Raw genomic sequence first — 26,368 nt, 5'->3', positions numbered from 1 at the left:
CATGTGACGCATTATGTGATGTCATGATGATGTCATATGGTGACGCCATCACGTGACAATTATTTTTTGCATCACTCGTGTTGACGCCGCCGACGCGGGACGTCGACAGTCGCTGGTTGCCATGGCTACGGCGTGGCTGGCTTTTCGTTAAACGCACACATTTTAATTGCGGCTTCAAGAGCTTCGCTCTTAAAAGTCATAACAAAAACACTGTGCAAAACTACTTATGGCACAATGAGTTTTCAACCAGTTGCCCACAGTATAAAAAGTTACCACCTGATCTCAGTTATCCTGCTTCATTGCACAGATGAGTGTATAAATAAATAGCGAGCCAAATTTTATCCATAAGTACTCATTGCAAAGCCAGTGATCACTGCTCACGTAACCGTAGAATTCAAAAAAGAAAGTTTTGAGGAAAATCGGTTTAAAATTTTAAGAGAATGTTGAAATAATAAAAACGTTATATGTCTAAAGCTTATTATGCTTATAGCTTGGGCCCTCCTAAGAACTGCACATTCGATTTTGTGTGCACAGAAATGCATAATTTCTTTCTTGCCTGTTTAGCACCCCAAGTTGAGCTAGCCGGTCCATGACTTGTTGGAGATGGCGGTCGTGCTCGGAGTGTGTCTTCTCAAAGACGAGGATGTCATCAATCATGTTCACAACACCTGCTTGGCCCTCTGGGACATCTGCTACTGGAAGTACTCCGGTGCAGATGTGATCGTAAATGGGGTTTAAACGTGATCAACTCTTGCGACACGGGGACAGCTTGATTTGGTGGAAGAATGACGTGGCGTCTTAACTTAGAAAAACTGTGGCCTCTCCAAGCAATCTGAGGCATTGTTCCACAGTAGGGAGCACGTGACGCTCTCGAAGAATCACCTTATTGAGGTGAGTCAAGTCCATACACAGTCGATAGCCGCCCGAGACCTTGGGGACGACCACCAGCCCAGCGCACCAGTCAGTGGGTGGTCCACTCGACGAATCATGCTCTCTGCTTCTAGCTTGTCTAGCTCTGTCTTGATAACTTTGCGAAGAGGGAGTGGAAGGCCCAAGCTCTCGAAAGAGGCTGGGAGCAATACACAAGTCGCTCGAGGGCTGTGGAGTCCTCGAGACTTCGTCAACAAACGTGCAGATGCCGAAGGCTTGGATTGCCGGGAAGCCCAGCAGTGGGACCATCTTTGTTGCTAGGACATAGAGCAGCTGCTTGGTGGACTTGCCGTGCCACGACAGGGTAGCGACGCAAGTGCCTTGGACCGGCAGGATGTTATTGCCAGGGCCTTTCAACTCGCTCTTGGGGTCTTGAAGCTTCAAGGGGACGCCAGGAAACCTACTGGGTACAACTGAAACTTTGGCTCCGAAGTGCAACTTGAAGGAATGTGGGCACCCATTGATGAGCACCTCAACGAACTTCGGGTTCGGGTACTCTCGTAACTGCATGCAGCTTGATGGAGCTGGCCAAAGGCTTGTTTGTGTTTTTCCTGTTATGTGCTTCTTCTTGCGGCACACGATCTCGAAGTGGCCACTCTTGTGGCAAAAGTTGCGGGACGCTCTGCGAGCTGGACAGTCGGCACGAGGGTGTGATGCCCACCCGCAGAATGGGCACAGCTGCTGCGTTGTCCTATAATCAGCTGGCGCTGGCTTTCCCTTGCGAAGGTGTGTGGTGTCAACGGCGAACGACGATGTATCTGCCAAGTCACAAGCCCGCTCGTTATCGACGTCCTCGTGTTGGCGAGTGTACGTGAGTGTTTCATGCAACATCATTTTCGGGTTCCGACAGAGCTGGTCCTAAAGCTTGCGGTCAAGCAAACCCACGAAAAAACGGTCTCCGACAAGCCGCACTTTGACGTTGGGGAGCGGGTAGTTGCAGAACTTGACCATCGTCCGGAGCTCAGTAAAAAATGCATCTGCCGTTTCACCTGGTTGCTGGTACGGTGGTGGAAGCGCGCTGACTCATACAGCTCATTCAGCGCATGAACGAAGTGATCGGTGAATGCCTTCTTCACGGCGGCAATGACCTTCAGGTCCGCCTCTCTAGTGTGGTCGACGCAAGGACAACCCTGGATTGCGGGTCCATACAACACAGCATAGAACACACTTGGACCTCTGCCGGAGCGGCGTAAAGTCCGGTGGCGAGCAAGTAGTCCCCAAATTGCAGCAGCCATGTAGGCCAGCCGCTCGAGTTGTCGAAGTCAAACGCCGACAGCGGACGCAGCTGGGCAATGCCTTGTAGAAATGGAGCAGCTGACAAAGTAGATGTCCCGGCTGAGCCCTCAACAACAGTAGTCATGGCGGAGTGACGGCCGCGGGGCCATGTCACAAGGATGGAAGCACGGGATCAGCGGATCAGATCCTGCCCACTTCTGACACCATGTCGAGTGTATCGGGCGAGTGAGTGCGACACGAGCAGAGGCTCCGGAAGGACCAGTGCCCTCGCGTTTATTTGCAGCTTTTATATACAACAGTGAATGATGTGCTGCCATCCAGCAGTACTGTTGTACACTGCATAGATGATGTGCTGCCATCTAGTGGTACTGCCATACACTACAACATGCAGCCTCCATGTTAGTTTAGGAGAACACAGTCTGGTAGCCAATTTTCATGCCTAAATGCTCAAAAGTGTCAAGTATGTCTCTGTTTGCATCATTTAACTTAGTTTACAGCACTGAAAAACTCAAATATGCCAATTAGTAAGCTTAACTATACATTTTTCAGATCAGCCTAATCCTGGAGTGCTCCACAGTGCTCTAGTGTAATTTGTGTTGATTTCAAGAATGTCAGCAAGTGCAGTGACATATTCTTATATAGCATCATTTCTGATGAGTTCACATAAAATGTTGAATCGGAAGCTTTCAGTTTAAGAGGCATAGGAGGGGCTTGAAAGATCCTCGTAGTTATTGAATGTGTGGTAGCATCGATACTCACCAGAGTCGAAGACCACCGCGGGTTCAGGCTTAGCGAGCCACAGAGCCGCGTCCACCCTCGCTGCTCACGTGTAGCGCACTGCTCCACGCGTGCTCAACTAGCAAAGGCGTTGAGCGCCACTTGGCAAAAACACAGTGTTCGATATAACAACACACACAAACACTTTATTTGCCTTTGGCAGCACCTCAACACACAGCACAACGTCCACTTCCAGGACACGGGGAAGCAAAGGGCTTCCCGTGCAGACAGTACACCAGGGGGGAACCGCGAGCACGTCACAGCTGGCAATGGCGAGCTTTGACTTGCCGCTCGGGAAAAGGTCCCTCGCGGCTGTGCTGCGCACTCTCGCGATGACCACTGGGCCTGGTCGCGAGAGCTGGGGCAAATCTCCGTATGCGTGGGCCTCCGGCAAGTGCGGCTCGGCGTAGTACGACCACGCACGAGCACTAGGCGTCGCTCTTAGGCTTAAAGTACGGAACCGGAGATAACACAAAGGTAAACACGCCCGCCGAGGATGCCGAGGCACCCAGGCAGTACGACCACACTGGTGATTCCCAAAGGGGACGTCGGACCAGAAGGAAACACGTGCTTACCTAGCGACATCCGAGGAGAGAGAGACTTCGTCCCCGCGCACATGTCTCAGTCACGCCGAATCTCGTGGCTCTGAGACCGCGGGCAGCGCCACCGTGAGAGCCAGCGCTTAGCGCAAGATGGTGCCACTTGTCGTCGCGGGAGAACGGGAGAGGAAAGGGATTAGTAGAACGGCGAAATGCCCGCAGAGGCTTCGGGCGCACCTCGGATCCTCACAAATGGGTTAAGGGGGAAGCGGGTCTTTGAGACCGAAAATCAGAAAAAAAATCGAATTTTTGAAAATGTTTTATTTGGATTCTGCCGCTACTGATGCATAACCTCGCCAAGTTTCATGCGTATTAGATCAGTATTTTAGCCGTGACAGCATTTTATGTGCCGTCAGCGAGCTAAATTTTTAGCGATGAACGCGTAAAAAACGGGCTTATTCAGCGCCGCGCTGTTGCCGTTCTACGTTACCTACGGCAGCCATCTTGGTCGCATTCGAAAGAGCCGCGCTTTTTCTTGAATATCCCGCCGCCCTTGTTTCCGTCCACGCAGAATTCACGTAGAAAATCCGCGCCAAAAAAAGGTCCCTCTGCGTGAGCCTATTGGCACAGTGAGCCCACGTGACTAAATAACACCTTACGATTCGTCGGGCCTCCCGCGCTGTCTGCTACAGTACACGCAAAGCGGCAAGTTGATCGCCGTAGTATAACCGGTATAACTGTGTTGTTCTCGTCGATTTACGTCCGTAAAGTTCCAACCCGCGCAAGCTGGCAAGAAACTGGAGCAGGCGTTTTTATCATCCTCAACAGACTGCACGTTGCGGCGGCTTACTGGCACGGCGCCAAGTGAGCTAGACGAAGTGCGCCGCAGCCGCCGGGTGAATTAGGCCTACGCTCTCGGCCGCGTTTTGGAACTTTGATCGTGGCGAAGCCGTATCGAAAGTTGCGCAGCGCTCATATTCGAAAAAAACAAGAAGCGAGATCACGGCTCGGGTGCATCAGAAGCGCATCCAGCGGAGGACGGCGTGGTGGCGGAACGCGATTCATCGGTCGAAATGCCGACTTCACCTGTGTCGGCGGCCGCCTCGACGACGTCAGTGATAGGAAGCGTGGTAGAAGGATCGACACGACGTTCTTGACTAGCACCGATCGTGCGCAACAGCAGAAAAAAGACTGAAGATAAGATCTCCGGCTTATCGGCAACTTCCGCTAGCCAGCGCAAGCTGCGCACGCTCGCAACAGCGTGCGAGGGCTCTGACACGTCGGCGGCTAACTACGGCATCGTCGACTTCTCCGCAATCAACAAACTGCTTGAAATGACATGCACTGGGGCCGTTTCGATTGGAAAATGTGATAGGCTACTCTCCTGGTGTCTTCTAAGGCATTTATTTGCAAAGTAAAGCATTTTTACTTGTGTAGCGCTTCTTGAAGATACAGAGTTTTTTTTTGCTTTTTTCTCAGTTTCAATTTTTGGCCACCTTTCATTCTTTAGCGAGCGTTTCTCAGCTTTGGTACACTCGATTTTGATCATTTTGTATTACTGAAAAGCTGGATGTTTAGTGAGTGCAACAAAGTGTCATATGTTACTATAGAAAAGCGTAAGTTTTTACAAGAAAGAAAATAACAAAAATACATTTTCTCGGTAATCGAATGGCGGATTTTGAAGCTTCATAACTTTTGTTGTAGGAAAGCTAGAACCACGAAATTTGCTTTTTGCACTCTTTGATAACTGTAGAATGCAATGACATTTAATTCCAGGATCCAAGTAGCCAATTTATTAAAAATTGATTAAACGAAATTTTAATGAATGATAATTAAAAAAATTGTCGTAAGGGCTGCATAAAAACTGAGTTCATATTTGATATTTACACATGTAATACATGATCACCGAAGTTTTCATTATCCTAACTTAAATAAAAAGATGCTTCATGTCAAGTGCCTCTTCCCCCCTTAAGAGAAACATGATTCTTTCTGGTAAATATTCTTGAATAAACAGGGTCCTTCAAAATGCAGAAAAAAATTAAATCTCTTTTTTTATTTATCTTTTTCAAAAGTTGTGTAGTGTGGCTGGTGACCCTGAAACAGTTTTGACGAATTTGTACAAATGCATTAGGCTGGTAGAGCAAGTCCTTGGGATCATTTGCAGACTGATGAAGCTCTCTGCATGAAGTGTGTAATTTATTACAAGACTTTAAACCTGCAAATCGCTACAAATTGGAGCGGCTCGGTCAAGCGACTTTTCAACCGCCCACTTCCATTATAAGTAGCATTATTCCAATATTCATAGCACTGGCAACCGGTCTGATTGGATATGTTCAGTGTACGTCACTGGCCATTTTTCCAACCTAATTGTGAAGAAATGCTGTTTGTAATAGTTGAAACACTTTATAATTTGTTTTGTATAAAAAAAGCGGTAACAGTAACAATACACTATCACAATTTGCTGCCAGATTTAGGGACCTCCAATAGACAGCAAGTGTCATCTGCTGTGTTACAATGTGCTCTGTGTTGATGTGAGTTGTACCACATTGTTTATCTTGAGGTTCTTTTCTCAGGCGTCATGAATTGCTGTAGCTACCAACGTTTCTAGAACCAGGTCATTTTCGCAGCTCCCCATAGACGCTTGCTCTCCGAAGTGGACGCGACGGCCTACGCAAGAACTAGCGGCACTGCAGTTCCATCTTGCATCATGCCTCACGCGTCGTCTGCTACACACCCATGTGACTTATCGTCGCTGCAGCTTTTGGCGGCTGTGACAGCCAAGATTCTGAGATTTAAACTTTTTAAATAACCTCGACTGTTTAAAAAGCGATTATTTCACAAGCTAAGCTCCAGGAACATTAAGAGATAATCAACGTGACCTATAATAATGGTACAATCTCACACGTCTAGCTGCCTCCTCGCACGAATATTCTATTGCTGTCAACCTGTGTTTAGCTGCCACGGTGGAACAGTGGTTACGGTGCTGGCTGCTTACCCGAAGTGTGCGGGAACGATCACGACTATGGTGGTCGTATTTTTTCTTTGGAGGCGAGAATGACACTGGCTCATGTACTTAGATTTGTCATACTAAGCAAGTCGTAAAACAGAGGACCATTGTTAATTTTCGGGCGAATTAATTCTGATTTCTTGAGAAAGGTGTACAATGCGAACTATGGTGGATCAAGGTACTGATTTATTCTCCGACCTCGGTTAGGTGACTTGTAGCGAAGTTAGTCTTCACGATTCTGGTGGGATTGGCGTTCAGAAGATATTTCTTGTAAGCCCTGATTCGGAGAAGTGCCCTGATTCGGAGAAGTGCCTGCCCTGATTCGGAGAAGTGATGACCAATGTTCGTTTCCGAGCCGCTCGTGCAACACGTGCATCAACATGACATTCTGCAGCTTTGTCCCTTTCACGCATGCTAAATCGAAAGAATGCTTCCCAAGCGATCACCGTTCGCAAGCAGTCACGACGGAGTACGGAGAAAGCGAGCACAGAGAAACGCGCAATGCGTCGCAAGCGGCTACTCCTCTACATGAGATCGCTGCGGCAGTGAGTCGCCTCCGCGATTAGCTTCGGCAAATGCCATTGAGAGCAACGGTGCGTTGCCATATCCAATCCCAGGGGGCCACGGCAAGTGAAGCAAAATGGAGCAGCAGCGCCGTAAGTTCAGCGTCAGCGCCTGTGCCGGCACGCGGGCGGAGCTGCGAAACTGTGTTGGTTCTGAAAACATTGGAGTATTGTGGGCTGAAACTAGTGATGATGACATGTAAGGTGTGACATGTAAGGCTACTGGTGAGCGGAGTCGCTTCAGCTAGCGCATTATCTAGTAACTCTACCTTAGCTAATTGGTGCCGAGGTCGGGTTTCGCCTGACCCCGGAGAAAAAATGTGACTGATAGTATCATCGCAGCACCTAGCGAATGACTGTAATCGTGCGCTTCTTTCTGCGTGGCCTCTGCGATCTACTTCGCTTCGGCAGTGCAACGGCGTGACAGAGATGCTGAGGAGGCCATGCAGGGGGAGTGCAGCTTAGCACATCGCAGCATGTTGCATTACCGGCGCGACTGCACGTTCGACAAGTTGTGGAAAGGCAGTGCTGAGAAGGAGGGTGACATGGGTGTGCCTTGATACATGGTGTGTTGTTTAATTTATGGTGCAAATGATTGAAAGCAGTAATACCACGGCGTGTGGCTGCATATGTGCACTACAAACGAGGAAACGTCCCTCGAGTTCATTTGATGTGGTTTGGTGCTGTTGCAGGTCGGAAAGTGGCTCGAGCCCTCTGGCTTCTTCCCACCTCCGCCGAGTCCCTGCAGTCCATCGAGTGCCGCGACGCTTTCGGAGGGCTCCTTCCCCTCCAGCAGGCGAAGCTCTGGTAGGTGCTGCCCTCTGCTGCAATGGGAGCGCGGCAGTGTCACGAGGCCGTGTCATTTCAATTTAAATAGATAAGATTTTTCCTGGGAGAAACAAAAGTGACTGTATTGTGCCTTGTCTGACATAGTGGAAGTCATTGTTTGGGAATGCTCGGCCAAGGCCGCATTGTCGCCTCACAGAATGTTTTGCCATGAATTAGGCCAGAGAGATGTGCTACGCTTGCATACATAGCCACTTTTGTAACTGCTCAATGGAGAAAACATCTAAAAAATGCCGCTTCTTGGGCTAGTTGGAAATGTGCAGCAAAAAGTAAAACAGGCTGCCATCCGGAGCGACCAGGTTCTAAAGCATGTATGCGGACTACGAGTTGAACTTGCCTCGCTTAGTATCTCTCACTACAAGTTTGACAGTGCACGTGCCACATGTCGCGAAAGATAAAATTATGAAGTCAATTTATTCCACCAACAATAGTATTATGTGAAAAACTAGTTACCTGCACGTCACATCTGCACGTTGTCATTCACCCTCCACGGTGGTCTAGTGGTTATGCGGTGGCCGCATTTTGATGGAGGCGAAATGCTAGAGGCTTGTGTGCTTAGATTTAGTTGCCCGTTAGAGAATACCAGGTGGTGAAAATGTCCAGAGCCCTCCACTGCAGTGTCCCTCAGTCAAATCATTGTTGAGGACGTAAAACCATAACAATTATTATTGTTGCTATTACTATTATTAATATTATTTACTATTAATATTATGTTCAGTAGGTAACGTCTGATGTGTTTGATATTAAAATTGAGTTTGAATGTTATGTGCAGATTTCTTGAAAGCATTGTAAATGTGTGAAATGAAATGTTGAGTAAGTTCTGAACTGATATGTGATCTGTTTCTAAGAGACATGCACTGGCGAGCTGCTCTTGGGCGTCCCTTGTGAGCAAGGTACTATGTTCTGATCAGCCCGTTTCTATGTAGGCACACTGTAGCTCTTATGCCCATTTGTCTCTCACATCGGTGTCTCTTATAAAAGGGGTTCAACTGTATTTAAAAAATAAAAAAACCTTGTGTGTGAAAGTCTGGTCAAGAGTTCCCTTGAAATGTAAAAGTTCACCTCGCCCATGCCATTTTAAGGAGGGAACGAATGGTCAGCCTGTTTTCTAGCCCTCTTGGGTTTCACGTAATGCCAACTACACGGCAGTTAATGTAATCATGAGTGAATAAACAAAGAAAAATGCCCTTTCGAGGTGAATCATTTAGGCGTTATTGATAGTTTTCCTTTGCTGCAGTAGAAGCAAGACATGGCTGTGAGAAAAAAAAAAGTGCTTACCTCGTGTGGCATCTGGTTGTTTTGCAGAGACCCACCTGGCATCTCCATCCTTTTCATCGCAACGACAGAAGCCCAAGGACCGTGCCGCCAAAGTGAGTGCTGCTTCACTTGCTGTAAATTTTTAGATAATGCATTGACATTTTTTCATGCATTCTGCACCCTCAGCGAGGCCAAGTTCTGGTCTTTAGAAGCGGAATGCCAAGATTTTGCCTGCCAGTGTAAATGAGGCTGTGTCAATTAAGGGCAGGCGTGCATTAGTAAGCTAAGAACATCAGTAATTCAAACTCGGCTACATCAAGGTTCCACTTAGTTCAAAGAGCTTCTGCAGGCACCTCTAAATTCAAGTTTGGCTGAATAATTTGATTTGAAGCGGCGGCTTGCACCAGCCCAAGTAATTCAAAAGTTTTGGGTTTTGGGTGCTATGCGGCAATCCCCGATTCCCATTTCGCTGCATACCGGGTGAAATGATGGCCCTTTACAGCCATAAGGCTATGCCACGTAGTGATGTTGATTGACAGGTGAACTTTGTTGCTGCTAGTGCAAAAAAAAAAAAGGTATCGTTGGCGGCATGCCTGCAGAGGAGAAGACATGCAGAATAAAGAAAATATCCACATTTGAAATTTTGAACATTTCCACAGCCCTAGTAAATTGTGAAAGTAAACGGGGAAGCAGTATGTGGCTGGACTTATTTTGATTGCTCACGTAACTGAGTTTAAGAAACCTTGCTACGGAACCAAGTCAAGAATGCAGGATCTGGTACCGTCATGTTGTAGTGAAGCACGTGTTTTGTTTGCATCTGTGTCATCTTTCAAAGCTTCTCTGTTTCTTTTTGTACATTATCGTCAAGCAGTGAATCGATCCTTGTTTTTTTTTATTACAGTGCTGGTGCATTCTTACGTTCACTGTGCGTGTATGCATTATAGCATGGTTGACGCCATGACTTGTTTTTATTTGCTCTCCATGCAGTATGAGGCATACATGCCATTGTGTGAAGTACAACAAGCCCTGAAGAAAGGGAGGTCGTGGAGGTGAGTTACTTTTAATTTGACTCTGATACGTAGTGGCAAGGTTATGTATACAGGCCTTTGTGTTATAGTTTCATGTGTGTCATGTTGTCTTCGTGCTGCACTGTTCTAATTAATCTGTCATCCTTGGCCAATCACCACCAAAAGTGCTATGAGGCCCATGCACTACAGCAGAGCCTCGTTGATACATTCTCGTTTAGCACGATTTCCCGACTCCTACGTTTGCAATCGCGAAAACAGCATCGGACGCATTATTCGAAGCTTGCAGGTTCGGTCCCTGCCTGCGGCAAGTTGTCTTGTCGTCCACTTTAATTTCTTCGCATTTATCATAATTACTACAACTAACGTCCCCTATACTTTCCTTGGCTTGATTACCTGTTGGTTCTCCTTAAGGTTGTGTCTAGCAAAGAAACACAAGCGCTTAAATTCCCTGCTTTTGTTCATCCAATAGAGCTATAGGTTAATACGTTCCGGTTAATTCGTTCCCAGAAAATACAACTATTCGGCAACAAAAATCAGCACTGTCGCAAACTGCGGTCGCCTGATACATTCTGTTGCCAGAAAACTCTCATTCAGGTGAGCAAAAAGGCCCCTCGTGTACTTGTGAAGCGCTAGGGGGCAGACGGTGGCTTCTCCGCGGTGCCCAATTTCCCCCCTTCTCCGAATCGCTCGATCGCCCACCTCAGCCATTGCCAGCTCTCTGTCAACCACACACCACCCTAGAGGTAGGCTGCCGCGGTGGCCATCAAAATCTTCAAACAGCTTTAAAAAATAGAGTAGAGCTCGTCTGTTGCGTTCACTGCTGTGTTTTCCCCGCTGTTACATCGTTTCCGCCGTCCGGCGTAGCTCCAGAGGATCCAATGTATTGGGAACCCTGTTGTTACTTCGCAACGGCGGGACCGTTCCCGTGATGACGTCGCGAGTGCCCCCGAGCCGGCCAAGCGACCACGGAAGAGAGCGGCCATGTTGACTTTCCACGCAACTTGCCCTGGTTTGACCATAATATTAGCCACAAGTGGCGAAGTGACAAGCATGATTTACTTTCGTTTGTCGCAAACAAAAGCATAGCCTTCGAGATTCGTATTGCAATATGGTGTGTATATGTCCAGCAAACCCCTTTAATTCAAACTCGGTTATTTCGAATCCCCCTTAATTAGAAGGATTTCTGTGGTCCCATATATTGCAATGTAAATTTGAGTGAATAAATTGAAGTAGCAGTCAGCACCAGCCCGGTTTATTCGAAAACTTTGGGTGCCATGTGCCGATTCCCGATCCCGATTTCCCTTAGGAGCTACAAGGCAATGCAATGTAGCAATACTAATGAGTGACAGTTAAGCACCCCGGCCTCGCTGCTGCTAGCTCAAAAAAAAAAAAAAAGAAAATAAATAGTGGTGTCGTGGTTAGCTGAAATGTGCACCTGTGGAAAAGACGTGTGCTTCACTGCAACACAGCTGTGACACGGGCAGCATGTCGCGTGCTTCTTGCAACGTCAGCACGTCATGATTTACCCATCCTTTCTGGGAAAAGAAAAAAAATAATAAACGACGGTCTGACGTAATTTGCAATGTATGCGAACATGCGATTGGAGGTTGCTCCGGCAATTAGCGCACTTGCACTGCTGGCGGAGGAATTCTTGCCTGCAGCGCCTACTTCAAAACTCAGTTTGAAAACTTCAATGATCATGTTTTCCAGCCAGAACACATAGCGAATTCCGTCACATTGTTAATAAGGCGGCCATAGGGGCTAGTTGGTACGTCTTCATGCTTGTTATGCGCTGCAGGTAGACACGGACCAGAAAAAATGAGGAAACAACACAGGGTGATGCGCAAATTAGCCGTCATATTGGCCATTATTCTTTTTTTTTGTTACCAGAAAGAATGTGCGAATGGTCGCATCAGACGTGTTGACGCTGCGAGGAGAAGGTGACATGCTGCCTGCGTATCACCACTGTGTTGCATATTAATTAATAATAATTTGTGGGGTTTAACATCCCAAAACCACGATATGATTATGAGAAACGCCATAGTGGAGGGCTCCGGAAATTTCGACCATCCGGGGTTTCTGAATGGAGGACCTAGCTGAAGTGGGAAATGTGAAGATGGAGAAACGCTTTTTCTGACGAGCCTAAATGGCGGCGCCCGGTTGCGCCATTGCGGAGCTATAATTGTTTTTAAACGCAGTTTTTTTTTTGCAATTTTTGCCATATTTTTCATCACCTCGGCAGGCACAAATTTTTTACCACACTTCTACATAGTTTTCAGTGAAGATATTTTGGAATCGGAAGAAAAGGGCTACAGAAACTGCAAATGTGGTTTTCAAAAAAGTAATTTCTTTTGTTATTTTTGGCAAAACAAAAGCCGTATCCCCACTTAAGAATAAATGCATTCTTTGACCGTGTTTGTGATGTAATTCTCACCAGTTATAACATACCCACTCAGTGTTTACATAAAGGTCTGTTGTAACAGTACTTAGATTTTACATATTCTCTTTACAACCAGGGATGCAACAGCTGCGCCAATTGCGCCAATTTGATACAATTCCTTATTTTTGCGCCAAGCCGAGCCGAAACTGTGAAATTTGTTAAGGGGGGACACTGCTCTTAAAAATTTTTCTTTATTTCGATAGATTTTGATGAAACTTGACAACTTTATCTATATTTGTGTGCTGATCAAATATCCAATTACTTTTCTAGTATAATGTGTAGTTTTTAAAGTACGAAATATTTTATGTGCCTATTGGGGAGCAAGATTATTTCTAAACTGAGTGCAATACAAAGTAAATCAGCATATCACAATAATCTGCAGTCGGAACTGTGTGCAGTGCAACAAAAATGGATGTTCTAAGCCCATTTGAACAAAAGTTATGGTATGTTGTAGATTTGCGAAGAGTCAATTTTAAGCTGGAATTTCACTTGTGAATGTTGAACAAACCATAACTTTTGTTCTAATGGCATTAGAACATCCATTTTTGTTGCACTGCACACAGTTCTGATTCCAGATTATCATGATATGCTGATTTACTTTGTAACTAACTCAGTTTAGAAAAAATCTTGCTCCCCAAAAGACACATGAAATATTTGTATTTTAAAAACTACACATCATACTAGAAAAGCAATTACACATTTAAAATTAACACACAAATATACATAAACTCAGGAAGTTTCATCAAAATCGATCAAGAAATAAAAAACTTTTTTTCAAGTGCCATGTCCCCCCTTAAAATTGCACCACACTGTGCCAAAATGCCCGACCAGCTTAAAATTTTCTCAGTTGTACAAATTTGAGTGAGAAATGGAGGCCGCGTTGTTCATCTGCGGTGTGGGCATCGTCATCCAATACAGACGTGCGTACCCTAACCCTAACCCCACCGCGAAAGAAAAGAAAAAAGTCAGTTTCACCGCAAGGACGAAGCAGTGAATGCAATGGCAACAAATTGTAAGTTATACGAAGCGAGGCTGGCAGCAAACTCTTTTGTATCCGATCTCGCGTAAAGGCCGTTTCACATGACACAAAACAGAGCGATTTTCAGGCTGCGAATTCGCTCGCAGCGAAAACACGGCCGATCGCTCTTGCCGCAGCGGTCAGCGGCGAGCGACCAACATGTTGGAAATTTTTCACTCTTTTCGCAGCGGTGGAGCGATTTTTCATTTGAGACCCATCGAAATTGCGCCGACCCGGCCAAGCCGTCGAAACTGCAGCAGCGAATTTGCTTTGGTTATGGCTGTTGTTGCGTATTCTCAAGTGAATTTAGATTGGAAAGTGTTTTTAAATGACAAGACACGCGTGCTCCTCGCTACCGGTGATGAAAAGTTAAGAATATCATAATGCACAGATTGTTACATTACATTCGAAAATTATGCAGAGTTTGCCACAAACAATGGCAGCAAGCAACATTGCGCGCGCACCAGTCGCAGAGCGAAAATCGCAGACCATTCATAGTCCATGTGAAACGAAACTGCCATTAGCGGCGGTTGCGAACAAAGTGAATAGAACGAACCGAGCGATTTTCTTCGCTGCAATCGCGGCAGGTCAAACAGCCTTAACTCTGCAAAACCTTGTTGTAAGAGAATACGGCCGCTCCAGGGAAAGATGCTCTTTCTGCACAGTGTCTTCGCATTGAGAGCGCAGCACGTAGCAGGATATACGAGCCGCCCGCTAATGGCTGCCAAGATAGCGCGCGCGCCAGCGACCACACCCTTAGAATCAAAGTTCAATGTTGCTGCTCGAACGACAGCCCCCCCCCCCCCCTCGCATCTTTTCATGCTCGTTCAAGACGGTCGGGGCGTTTCCTCTTTGCTTTGATTGCAGGCTTCCCGAGCGGAGTAGTGTTATCGCATGCGCCCCCCTAGTGATGGGAGATGGGCTGGCTCGTTTGATATCTGCTTCAGCCGCGTTCGTCGCCCGCACTCACGCGCTTTTACCCACGGTAGAACATACTATGCACAGGGGTATATTATCATTTTGGACTTAATACGGGAGATGACGGCAAAAACTCATTGAGAGTGTCCATATAGTTGCTATCGCAGTAGAAAAGGACAGTAGTTCTCAAATTTCCTGATGCTTGTTTTATTGCGTGCAGAATGCTTTTTAAGCCACTTTTGCCGCAGTACACTGGTGTCCTGTGGAAAAGCATACTGAGATTTAGAAGGGGCTACTAGTACTAGCTGTCAGCGACACAGCACATTTTGTTCCTTAATTACTCATTCGTGCACACACCATGTAATTACGAGTACTAGTATGATCGCTGACGTCTAAAAAATTATTGGAAATCATTTGGAGCTGCTGTGTACGGCGTTTCTGCGGCCTTGAGAAACGAGACAAAAGCGTATGCCAGTTTTCTTTTTTCGCTACCCTCGCTTGGTCCTGCTTTACGAACCTCCCAAATTTCCAAGTTGCCAGGTTCGCAGGTCCACATTAGCATTTCCAGTGCCTGTCGATTTATTTGACAGGTCCTGCAAATGCTAATATGGACTTAGTCATTGTTCGCACTGACTTGGTCATTGTTTGCACTGTGGGGTGGCTCAACACACTGCTTTTATTGAGATGACAGTGTTCACGTGCGCTGTGCACGAATTAGCTGATACTGAATGGTTTTTACATATTTTTGTTGTCTAAAAGTAAGCCTTCTTTGTTATACTGCTCCAAATTTGGGATTTCAGGCTAAAAAATTCAGGTTTTCTTTTTTTTTCGTAACCTGCCCCAAATTTGGATTTTTGTGCTCCAAAAGCAATATTTTGCTGCTCCAAAAATTGCTCCAAATCCTATTTCGGCTGTTGCACCCCTGTACAACAGACCAAAATCCTCTTCGCTATGAAGCTTTGTTGTAATGAGGTTATACTGTATGTGTTCCGGCACCATTTTGGGATGGCGATGACACCACATCATTGGCGGTCTCGGCTGTTGCTAAGCAGCAAATGTTGTTTCGGTTTTGTACTCGATCGACTCGTTTTGCAAAACGTGCTTTCCGAATAATGTCTTAGTGCCGCAAAGCCAGTGTGATACAAAATTCATTAGTGTCACACGAAAAACAGCGAAATATGAATTTATCCAGGCCCACGGCAATGCTGCACGTTACGTCACCCACGTCACTACGTGACACCTAGCAGCACAGTTTCATTTTCACGCAGCGGACAAGGTGTATGGGTTGCTGCGCAAAAGCAGTTGGTTTCTTTTTGGCCATGTTTTGCACTTCGTTGCTTGGCCAGGTCTGCAAAAGCGCGCACTCATCTGGCGTCCACAAATGGTGTGCATGGAAAACATGTGACCTCTCCCATGGGCACTGACGCCAGCGCTAACGTGTAAAATGTTGTCAACACCACTTTGTTTGTACCAAATGATGTAAATACAGTCAAACCTCGATATATCGAACACGGACATATCGAATTATTGCCTATATTGAACGGTTCCTATATCACGTGGGAAATCGCATGCATTTTTAATTTTCTTTTTCGAACAAAGTTTGACGTATAATGGATATATCGAACTCGGCCACCCCAAACCGCCCGCGCTCCGTTGACAGGCGGCGAGCTTTCCCGCAACTCTCGAAAATAGCGGTAGCGGGTGGCCGTTTACGACTGCTGCACACATCGATGGCGCCGAGTGCGCCACTTGAACGTAGCGGCATACGCACGCCGCAGCCTTGCAGCAACGACACACTGCACTTGTTGCACCAGCTCCTCCTTGATAGTATCGCCAGGCATCCGTCGCATCGGTCGTCGTTGTGCTCGTGTGTTAGGCCTGCCACGCATTGTGGTGTGTGTAGTGATGGCTGCAGACGCGAAGAAACGGACGACCCTGACTTTTGCAGCAAAACTGGAAGCAATCCAGCGCGTTGAGAATGGTGAGAAGAAGTCGAGCGTCGCGGACGGGTTAGGCATACCAAGGAGCACATTGAGTACTCTGCTCAAAAACAAAGCCGACATAAAGGCCAAGGCCAAGAAGAGTCAGCACTCGGGCGCGCGGCGTGTACGCAAAGCTGCTTTTGAAGATGTTGAGAAGTCTCTCCACAGTGGTTCATGGACGCAAGGGCCCGAAATATTCCTGTATCGGGGCCGATGTTGCAACAGAAGGCAAAGAACTTTGCATTCATCTCGGCGTCAAGAATTTCAGTGCGAGTAGCGGTTGGCTACAACGTTTTAAGACTCGTTTCAACGTTGTGGGGAAGACTGTGTCAGGAGAGAGTGAGGACGCCAATGATGAAGAAATTCAGAAGTGGCTTGATCATGAGTGGCCCAAAGTTCTCGCCAAGTATGAGCCGAACCAAATCTTTAATGCTGACGAGACGGGCCTGTTCTGGCAAATGCTTCCGCGGCAAACGCTGGACACTCGCGGGGACAAGTGCCACGGGGGCAAGCAAGGCAAGGCCCGTGTGACGGTCCTATTGGCTGCCAATATGGATGGGAGCACGAAGCTGCAGCCACTTGTAATTGGCAAATTTAAAACCCCAAGGTGCATGCGGAACTGCCCCAATATTCCGGTGACTTATGCCTGGAATAAGAAGTCGTGGATGACGAGGGATATTTTCCTCAAGTGGCTGAAGGCGTGGGATTCGCACCTGGTGCGTCAGGGACGGAAGGTATGCCTTATCGTCGATAACTGCACGGCACACCACACCGATGCCCAGCTGAGCAACATCGAAGTGGTATTTCTGTCGCCCAACACCACTTCGAAGCTCCAACCGTTGGACCAGGGCATTATCCGCACATTTAAATCTATCTACAAGCGTCGGCTGATCGACATTTTGCTTGTAAGACTCCGGATGGGCCAAGATCTGAAGATCAATCTTTTGGGCGCCATCCAAATGCTCAAGGCGTCGTGGGAAAACGTCAAGCAGTCGACGATAGCCAACTGCTTTCGGCATGCGGGCTTCGGTGGACGCACTGACGAAGCATCAGTGGAAGAATCCGAGGAAGCTGGGTTGGCGTGCGCAGATGAAAGCGAGCTGACCGAAACGTGGAGCAAGCTGGAGAGCTTTGTTGGTGCGGAGCCGCAAAGCATGTGCATCGAAGACTTCGTTGGAGGTGACGACAGCACTGGTACAACGGCGGAGCTAACGGATGTAGAGATCGTCGCCGAAGCTACCGCTGAGCAGCCGAATGAAGACGCTGCCGAGGTGGATCCCGCAAGCGCTGATGGTGCCCCGTCCCGACATCAGCTGAGGTCGTAGCCGCTTTGGCCCTTGCACGCTGCCACTGCAACGCGATTGAAGGCACCGGCCTTTCAGTTGTGGATCGCCTGGACTATGTTGAGGACGCAGTCGTCAAACACGCCATTGCCAACAAAAAGCAGGCTACTCTTTTTCAGTATTTTAAGCCAACACAATAAATACATTGTTTGAATCTTCAAGTGAGTATTTACTGCACCACGATTGGTTCGTTGGTTGTTTTCCACAAGTTCTTGACGCATTTTTTATGTGATTTTTTATATCGAATTCTGGATATATCGAACTATTTCGCGATCGCCGTGCCATTCGATATATCGAGGTTCGACTGTAAACACAATTCGCCCTCAGCATTTTCTCATTCTTTATAAGACATCTAGGGAACACGACTTAGCACCCTCCAGTGCTTCATCAACCTAGCCAGAAGAAGCACTTCCATGTTCCTAGCTCGTAAGGGTATGCCTAGGGTCCTCTGCAACTTTTTTTGTAATTTTGTTTTGAAGTATTAGAAAAATATTCGAAAATTATTAGATTCGCACTCCTACTTGTTATTTGAATTCGCTTCAGACCCGAAATTTTGCTATTTGCACAGCTCTAAAAATATGTTAGTAAGTACAATTGAACGTTTTGTATTGTTTTTTGCTTTCATATAACTGAAAGTACAGGGGACCCATTCGCTGATGCATAAATGTTGGCCTAAAAGAGCACGCCTTGTTAATTTAGGGAATGAGTCTGCACTTGTCTGTCTGCACTTTGTCATGCTTGTTAGTGCTCATCGATATTTACTGACATGTGTATACTATTCAAACACCAAGATGGGAACAGGAATGTCGGTAGTCGAAGCAGTTCACGCTGCACAATAGAGTTCTGGCTACGTTAAGCAGGCTTTGATATTGCTCTCACACGCCTGGATGGCTCACTGTGCAGAGAGTACTGTGCAGCGATTGTCGTTGCTGCGGTATATGTGTAGATTATTACCTCAATGTTATATGCTCAGGTTACTTTGTGAACGAATTAGTTGCAAGTCAGCACTTGTCTCGTGGCCTTGTTTGTTTTTTGTGCCTTGTCATTTTCTGCTGGTATCATGAAATTGCTGCTGTAGTGTGATGCTTGGCCCTTTGGGCTGATGTGCATTTGACCAGTGCTGTGACAGTGCCTTGCTGTGTGTGCTCTTTGCAGGGGGTGCTGCGCATCAACCCGAGGAACTACGAGGACTCCTTTATCAGTGCGCCGGTAATCCTCGGTAGTCCTATTTCGCTGGCTCCTTCCTCTTCCCCTGGCTCCCTGTTCTCTCTTCATCTTAACTAACGGCCTCTGTCTCTCTCTAACCACTGCTGCTGCTGCTTAGGGTGGCCCCAGCCATGTTAGCCTTTGAGAGGCCTGTCACTCACTTTGTTAGGGCAGTTTATTATCAGAAGTGGTTTTCTGTGCACAAAGGCGGGTGGCAAGGTCATTAGTGCCACACGACCAAGCATTTGTAAGAAACTGGTATAGCACCAACCCTGTGTGGATTCCAGCCTCAGTAAATGAGGACTCGTATCTCACACAAGACCTGCACATGGGATGACACAAATCAGACCTGACAGTGTAACATGCAGGGCTGTGAAATGAGGCCACTGATAACTGCTGATGAACTAGTGCAGTGTAGTAGCTCTCACCTAGAGCCCCACCCATCACAAGTCTCTCAGCGTTGGAAATGCATCATTTAGAACAAACATAAGGGTTAGGAGACTCCTGGGCAGAGACATACCAAGACATAGCATAACACTCATACATTTAAAGGGGTACGACACAAAAATTTTCAGTTGTCGTCTTTTTGCATCAAATGAAAGGCCAAGCCCTCAAGAGCCTTGAATGTCTACTGGTATGCGTGAGTGTGCCCTGAAAAATAGTTACATGTCTTTAAGAGCTAGTTTCAGTTCATCCTGTACCCTGATGTCACAACACTGTGTTGGAACGTGCGACTAGGCCAAGCTAAACGAGTATAAGCAGCATGCGTCCCAAACAACAACTGAACTTTTATTCACTCCGAAGCTCCCGAAGAAAAGTCACGTGGTTCCTCGAGCATGCGCTCTTGGCATTGTGCACGGAAGCGCCGTTTCGCAATGCTGCAATACTCCCGAATGGGTCAACAATGAGCTGCGGTTCATAAGTTCATTCACAACGGAGGTCTTGTACGCTGTCCACACCATGTGAACCTTTCGATGACTGGTTGGGCCGATTCAGTCTGGTCTGCTGGTAGTCCTTGTGGAACTTGAGATGATTCACGCACTTCACTGTTGCTGTCCACGTGCTCAGGTTTTATGCAGTCCAGCGAAATCACGTCATGACGGCCACCTCGTCGATCGTGACGTGCTTTTCTCCTCGTTTCACCACCTTGAACGACCCGTCATAGGGGGCTGGATTGGACGCTGTACAGCGTCGTGCCTTACAAACACGTGAGAGCAGGAGGAGAGATCACTATGAACGTGGACAAGCCGTGGTGCTGGCAGACGCAGAGGGACAGCGCGTAGCTTGTTCATAATGTCCCGCAGTCGCAGGGCGTAATTGTTGTTGGCCTGGGCGTTTGAGTATTTACTGTTGGCTACAAACTCTCCCAGAAGGCAAAGTGTTGTGCCGTATACGAGTTCAACCAAGCAGCAGCCAATGTTCTCTTTCAGAGCCATCCTAATTCTCAATAAAACCAGGGGTAGCACCTCTACCCAACTGTGACTTGAAGTTGCCGTCAGGCTAGTCTTCAGCTGGTGATGGAACCTTTCCACCATACCGTTCTTGATGGGATGGTAGGCCGTTGTTCTGATGCACATGGTTCCCGAATAGGGCTGACTCGAATTGCGTTCCGCGATCCGTTGCCACTGTTGATGGGAACTCCTAATCGTGTTACCCAGTGGTGAATGACAACGCGGGCAACAGTATCGGCAGTCGTATCTGGGATGCCGATGGCTTCCGGCCACCGCGTGAAGCAGTTGACGTAAGTTAGTAAGTAGTTTTGCCTTTGGCAATAAGGCAGTGGTCCCGCAAGGTCCAAATGCACTTGGGAAAATCGAGTGTCCGGCTCAGGCAAGGATCCTAAGGGGGTCACAGTATGGCGCTGCAATTTGGAGCAGTGACATGATAGGCACTCCCGTGTCCAACTTCGGACGTCTCGGTGTATTACGGGCTATGGGTGGCGGGAGGCTGCTTACGACGTAGTGGTATTGGTAAGGTCTGCTGTGAAGCGTCGTGCTGCGAACTGTGACTCTACTTGAATAAGCCAGAGTGCGGTGTTCTGCGGTCCAAAAGGGGGCAGTTTACCGTCAACTGAGGAGACTGTTGGTGTAGTGCCCGTCGTGCACTTCGAAGTCATAGTCGTTGAGTCTGTCGTCGACGTCGAAGTCATAGCAACGTTGATGCTGAGCCCGGGTTGCATTGCGATTCCGGATCACCATTGTTGGAACGCGCAGCTAGGCCGAGCTAAACGAGTATGAGCAACACGCGTCCCAAACAACTGAACTTTTATTCACTTCGAAGCTCCCGAAGAAAAGTCACGTGGTTCCTCGTGCATGTGCTCTTGACACTGTGCACGGAAGTGCTGTTTCGTGACGGTACAACTGTATGAGCTTCTTGTCACGTGCTTTCACAAGATATCGTGACATTTTCACGGCTGCTGCACTCCATGGCTCCATTAGTGATGCATGAGCAGCCATTTTGCATGTTTTGGTACTACTCGACGTCTGTGGGTCTGAGAGATATCGCCGCTCTCGGAACACATGGAGACAGTTCATGTGGTCGTGCAACAACATGTGTGCGTTTATTATCTTACTTTTTACATACGCCGAGCTCTCATGCCGAATCTGATACACAACTAGTAGCACGCTTAGTAACCTTACACAATATTTATACAATACCTGGAAAACATAACCCACACTCAAGACAACATAAGACATGCAATGCACCGCAAATGCGTCTTCACCGATGTTCGACTCACCACGAGGGGCCCGTGGGAGACTAGTCGCGGTATCGTCGCCCACGGACCCACCACGGGTGACGGCCATCCACGCACGCTGCCAAACCCAAAGAGAGTCGCTCCTGTTTTCTATCCGCCAGCCTAGCTTCTCCCGCAGGCGGCGCCACCACGCTAACCCTAACCCGCGAGCACAGCGCCACTGCTCGCTCGGCGGCCGTTTAACCTGACTGTGCCCTATGCACGGGACGCGTGGGTGCCATGAGGCACATGCTGCTTTACAGGGAGCAATAGCACCCCCACATATCATCGCAACTGGTGCATGAAGTCGCCAGAATTGATGCTGTAACTTGACATCACACTAGTGTTAATGCCAGTAGGTGTGCCCTGTGAAAATTGACTTTTATGTCGAAATCAGATATCTTATCAGCATTTTCTAAGTTTTACGCTTGGTCAGTGCTATCTCTGTATACGGGAGATTTGTACAGCGGAGTAAACTCTGCTTTCAAAATTCGTGTCAGTACTCCTTTAATACACACTTCAGAAATGCATCATCCGAGTGACAGCATGACAGCTGAGGAGCTCGTGCCAACTACATCATGTTTGCAGGGAGCTGGTAGTTGTTGCGACCATAGGCATGCGCACAGGGGGGGAGTGGTTCCTACTGACCTAAGAGAGAAAGGGGGGCACAGAGGCTTCTGTATTGAGACTTCTGTATCAAGTGCATGAGAGTCTAGTGGGGGGTGTGTGGGGGAGTCTGTGCTAGCAGTATCATGGTGTGTATATGACATGTATTCCTAATCACAGAAGCTGTCGAAGTGGTAGGACAGCAGGTCTTAGCTTGTGACATATCTGTCAATTGAAAAAAAAAAATAAGTGAGCTGAGTGCTTTTATTGCTCTTCATTCAAAATTAGTGTTTTGCACATTTTGTTGCAAGCAATTTTTGAGAGGACACGGTATGCTTAATCAGTTTAAACTGATAAATTATCTGATAAGTCTGTTGTCTTTGATTTCGCTATTATATGTTCATTATTAGGGCAGAAAATGACAATGGCACCTTCGCTCATGGCATCTTATGCCAAAACAATTTGTGTATGCCAGTGCAACGTCATCGTATTACAATTGGCTAAAAATGCTAGTTAGTGTTGAAGGGTTGTGTGGGGGGGGGGGGGGGGCACATTGGCTCAGCAAAATGTCCTGCGCCTTTAAAACACAACGTAATCCATGATTGCCTATGAAGATCTAGTATGTAGGCCCTAGCATACACCATCAAAATCATCAGAATGAGCCGGTGTGGGAAGATGAGGGCACTGCTGGCACTCAGGTTTTCTTTTTGGCCATTCCTGGCTTACCAAGCATCTTCTCACAGTAGGAAAGGAGCATTTGGTATTCGAGAAACGTAATTTGCTTTTAGAAGGGAAATTTTTCTTCTGTTAAGTGTCCCTTTAAGAAACTGTTTTTCTATGCGTGCACTTAGCAGCACGGTGGCTTTTTTAGGTGAATGCAGTCACCGCCGGGCTGAGGGCTGTAGCTTCATCTTTATTTTCCTCGCATTCCTGCTTTCCTCTTGCTGCTATTCACGCTTTGTCTTCTTTGTGTTTGCATGCCACGCTGCTGCTTTTATTTTGAGCACTTGCCTGACACGGCACAGAGCAGTTTGTTTCGGGGTTTTGCGCAGTTGTATGCAGCCACATTATACTGTGTATTAAATTCGAGCGTGTGTGTATTTGTTGGTTTAGAGAATGCAAAGTTGTTTATAGCTGAGAAAGTTGGTAGTACTTGCGTAATCTTCAAGAGACAGCTCAGCAGACAAAGGGTAGAACAAAAAGAACGAGTAGACACAGTGCTGGTAATGGAGTGTTCACGTATGTGAAGAGTTACTGCCTCACTTGTAGGCATGCAGGAGGCAGTGGTGTGTGTTGATGTGGAAGGTTTGCCCATGTCGGGAATGAGGCCGGTTCATCCATTGAATACACATTTGTACAATAAGCTTATATTTTGCCTGCATCAGTAAAAAATGCAGAACAGTGATGTACAAAATAGGCATAAAAGATTAGGTGTTCATGGTGAAAATATGACTTGACAGTTAGGAGAATGTGAACCTGTGAACATGGTTCTGTTGTAATAGGAACAGTCCTATTGCTGCCCATTCCCGACAGAAGTTAGGCTAAGTGCACGTTTATCGCCAACCCAAAAATTTTTTAAAATCTACTTTGAAAAAGTTGTGAATATGGGTGCCGAATTGAAAATTTCAGTTATTGAATGTAGGTGTAAGTTCTATTTCCGAGCATGGTAAGAAAATATTTTAGATCTATAGACGGTGCTGTGAACCAAGTAAGCATTGCATACTTTGTGTCTCGATTATTTTGGTTATCTAAACGCTGGACCAATGAACTGAGAACTGAGTGCTCCATGTAAGCATTTTCTTTTTGCTTTTCCTCTTGTATGCCTTTGATACGTGGAGCCACTACCAACTAGCTTACCACTAGCTTAAATTCAGACACTTGTTCAGTTCGTTTTAGGTCTTTTGCTCATATTATTGTGCAAGTACATCTTTTTAGCGGCATCAAATTAAATCCCGTATGTTCTCTGTTTTGACAAAAAAAAGGAAAGATGTGGCAGGGAGCATGCCATAAACATGCGGTAAACTTCTCAAAGGCGTTTTCGTCAGGCTTACTACTGCACTGCGACATATAGCAGTGGTGGTGGAAAACGTATTCTTTTGTCTTATTGTGACAGAGATTGACAAGTCTCGGAATGCCCAAACGTTTTGCGTCTTTTGCCAGCTGCACACAGCATTTGCTTAATTTTACTTTTTCTCCTACAGTTGTGTCATGCAGAATGTCTCCCACTGATTTGTTGCAGATTTACAGAAAGTGGTGATTATGCAATACTGCTCATGGCACTTGACACACCAGAAAGGCTAGCTTTATATCTCTGGGCATCTTATCCTCCGGATTGTGGCAAACACTTATTTCATTTGTATGCTTCCCTACCATCAAACGCTGCAGGTGCAGGGCTCCTGTTGTCAATAAAGGCAAAGAAAAGATGTTCTTCCATTGGTTCTGCGTATTGCATGTGCACGTGAAAGTATAGCACCACAGAAAATCACACATGTGGCAAAGGTTAAAAGGACAAAGAAAGCAAGCTGTGTTCAGGGATAAAACTGTAGTATTTCAAAGCATGGAGCAAGTTTCTTCCTAAAAGAAATCAATCATCCACGACATGAATGTACGTGAAATGTCTCGGGTTAGAGAAAGTCATCTGAAAGCAACTTGGGGATACAGGCTCTTTGGGAAATGTTTGCAGTGCAAGAATAAAAATGTATTGTTGCCCAAGGATTGAACCCTTTACCATGCTTTTCTGAACAGGTAATCTTGCCAACCAAACGAACTGGTAAAATGCTGGAGGCCCGTGTGCCTAGATATAGGCATGTTAAAGAACTCCAGGTGGTCAAAATTTACAGAGCCGTCTACTACGGCATCTGTCATATCGTTTTGGGATGGAAAAGCCCAACAATTATTATTGAATGAACTGGTATTATGGCATATGTTAAGGGAAGAGTGAATTTTAAAAATTGTCAGTAGTATAATAAAAATGTTGGAGCACATTGCAGATTGGTGCTGTGCTGCTCAGTGGCGGGGTAACTGCCCCAGATATGGCTTGCTGGCAGATTCAGTTCCTAGATCAGGGCAACTTTGTATGCAACTGCAGATTTGTTAGTATAAGTCTATATAATGAAGCAGCAAACGCGTATGTACAAAAACGTTTGCTTCAGAATTTCTTAACTGCAAACGACTTTGTTTAATTTTAATGAAATATCTGTTAGTATCCCAAAAGTTCGGTCTTTCTTGTTCAAAGTATATTAGTTTTGTTGCGAAACAACTTATTAGGATTGGTTTGGCTGTTTAGCATGACAGATCTTTATACGCTGCGCTGTCAAGGGTTTTGCGTGTCACTTTTCTAATCGATGGGTGTCGCTGCTCTACTTCCTGACTAGCTAGCATCAGTTGTCATCAACTTACAAGAACATCCATAACAAGCCTTCGCGAAATGGTGCAAATACCGCTGTGCAGTCTTACCTTGTCCGGAAACGTATTACCTATTTCGCACTACTGGATCACGCGTCAGCTGTACAGCAGCAACAATGCTGGTAGCAATTTTTTTTCACACATTGTGTCTACATATATGGCATAACACTGCAATGACTTTAATATTCTAATTATCTGTGGGGGTAAAGCATTAGTTAGCACCATATTCACTAACGTGCAATCTTTTAACATTTCTTCTTAGATAGAAGTTAGGTAGATAGGCCATGTGCATTTTGTCACATCGTAGTGTTATTCCAAAACGACGGATCGAATTTTTTAGGCCTGCATACATGCTGCAAGGTGATTTTTTCTGGCTTTTAAAGAGAGCCCGCGAAGTGTGAAATAAAACCGCGTTACTGTGGTCATGCTCTGCCGTACTACGGGGCTCTCAAACGCGCTTCGAGCGCAACAACTGGCACGCAGACCGTCAGCCTGCCGCTTCTCAGCGACGATGGCGTTTCCTTGCCATGACG

The 26,368-nt window shown here is 46.6% G+C and overlaps 1 protein-coding gene across 1 annotated transcript in view; it reads left to right on the top strand.

Annotated features, from left to right (window-relative positions):
* The first annotated feature begins 7,755 nt into the window (after nucleotides 1-7,755).
* Nucleotides 7,756-26,368, top strand: part of LOC119376914 (5E5 antigen-like) — a 76,488-nt gene continuing 57,875 nt past the window's right edge. Inside the window, exons 1-4 of the mRNA XM_049411505.1 lie at nucleotides 7,756-7,859; nucleotides 9,204-9,268; nucleotides 10,143-10,204; nucleotides 19,040-19,093. The gene's annotated coding sequence lies outside the window, so the exon portion shown is untranslated. The remainder of the gene's footprint in view (nucleotides 7,860-9,203; nucleotides 9,269-10,142; nucleotides 10,205-19,039; nucleotides 19,094-26,368) is intronic.

Source organism: Rhipicephalus sanguineus, unplaced genomic scaffold, assembly GCF_013339695.2.
Source record: "Rhipicephalus sanguineus isolate Rsan-2018 unplaced genomic scaffold, BIME_Rsan_1.4 Seq275, whole genome shotgun sequence".
In the NCBI taxonomy this organism is placed as follows: Eukaryota; Metazoa; Arthropoda; class Arachnida; order Ixodida; family Ixodidae; genus Rhipicephalus; species Rhipicephalus sanguineus.
The sequence above is the reverse complement of the archived record's forward strand: the minus strand, read 5'-3'. Positions and strand labels throughout refer to the sequence as shown.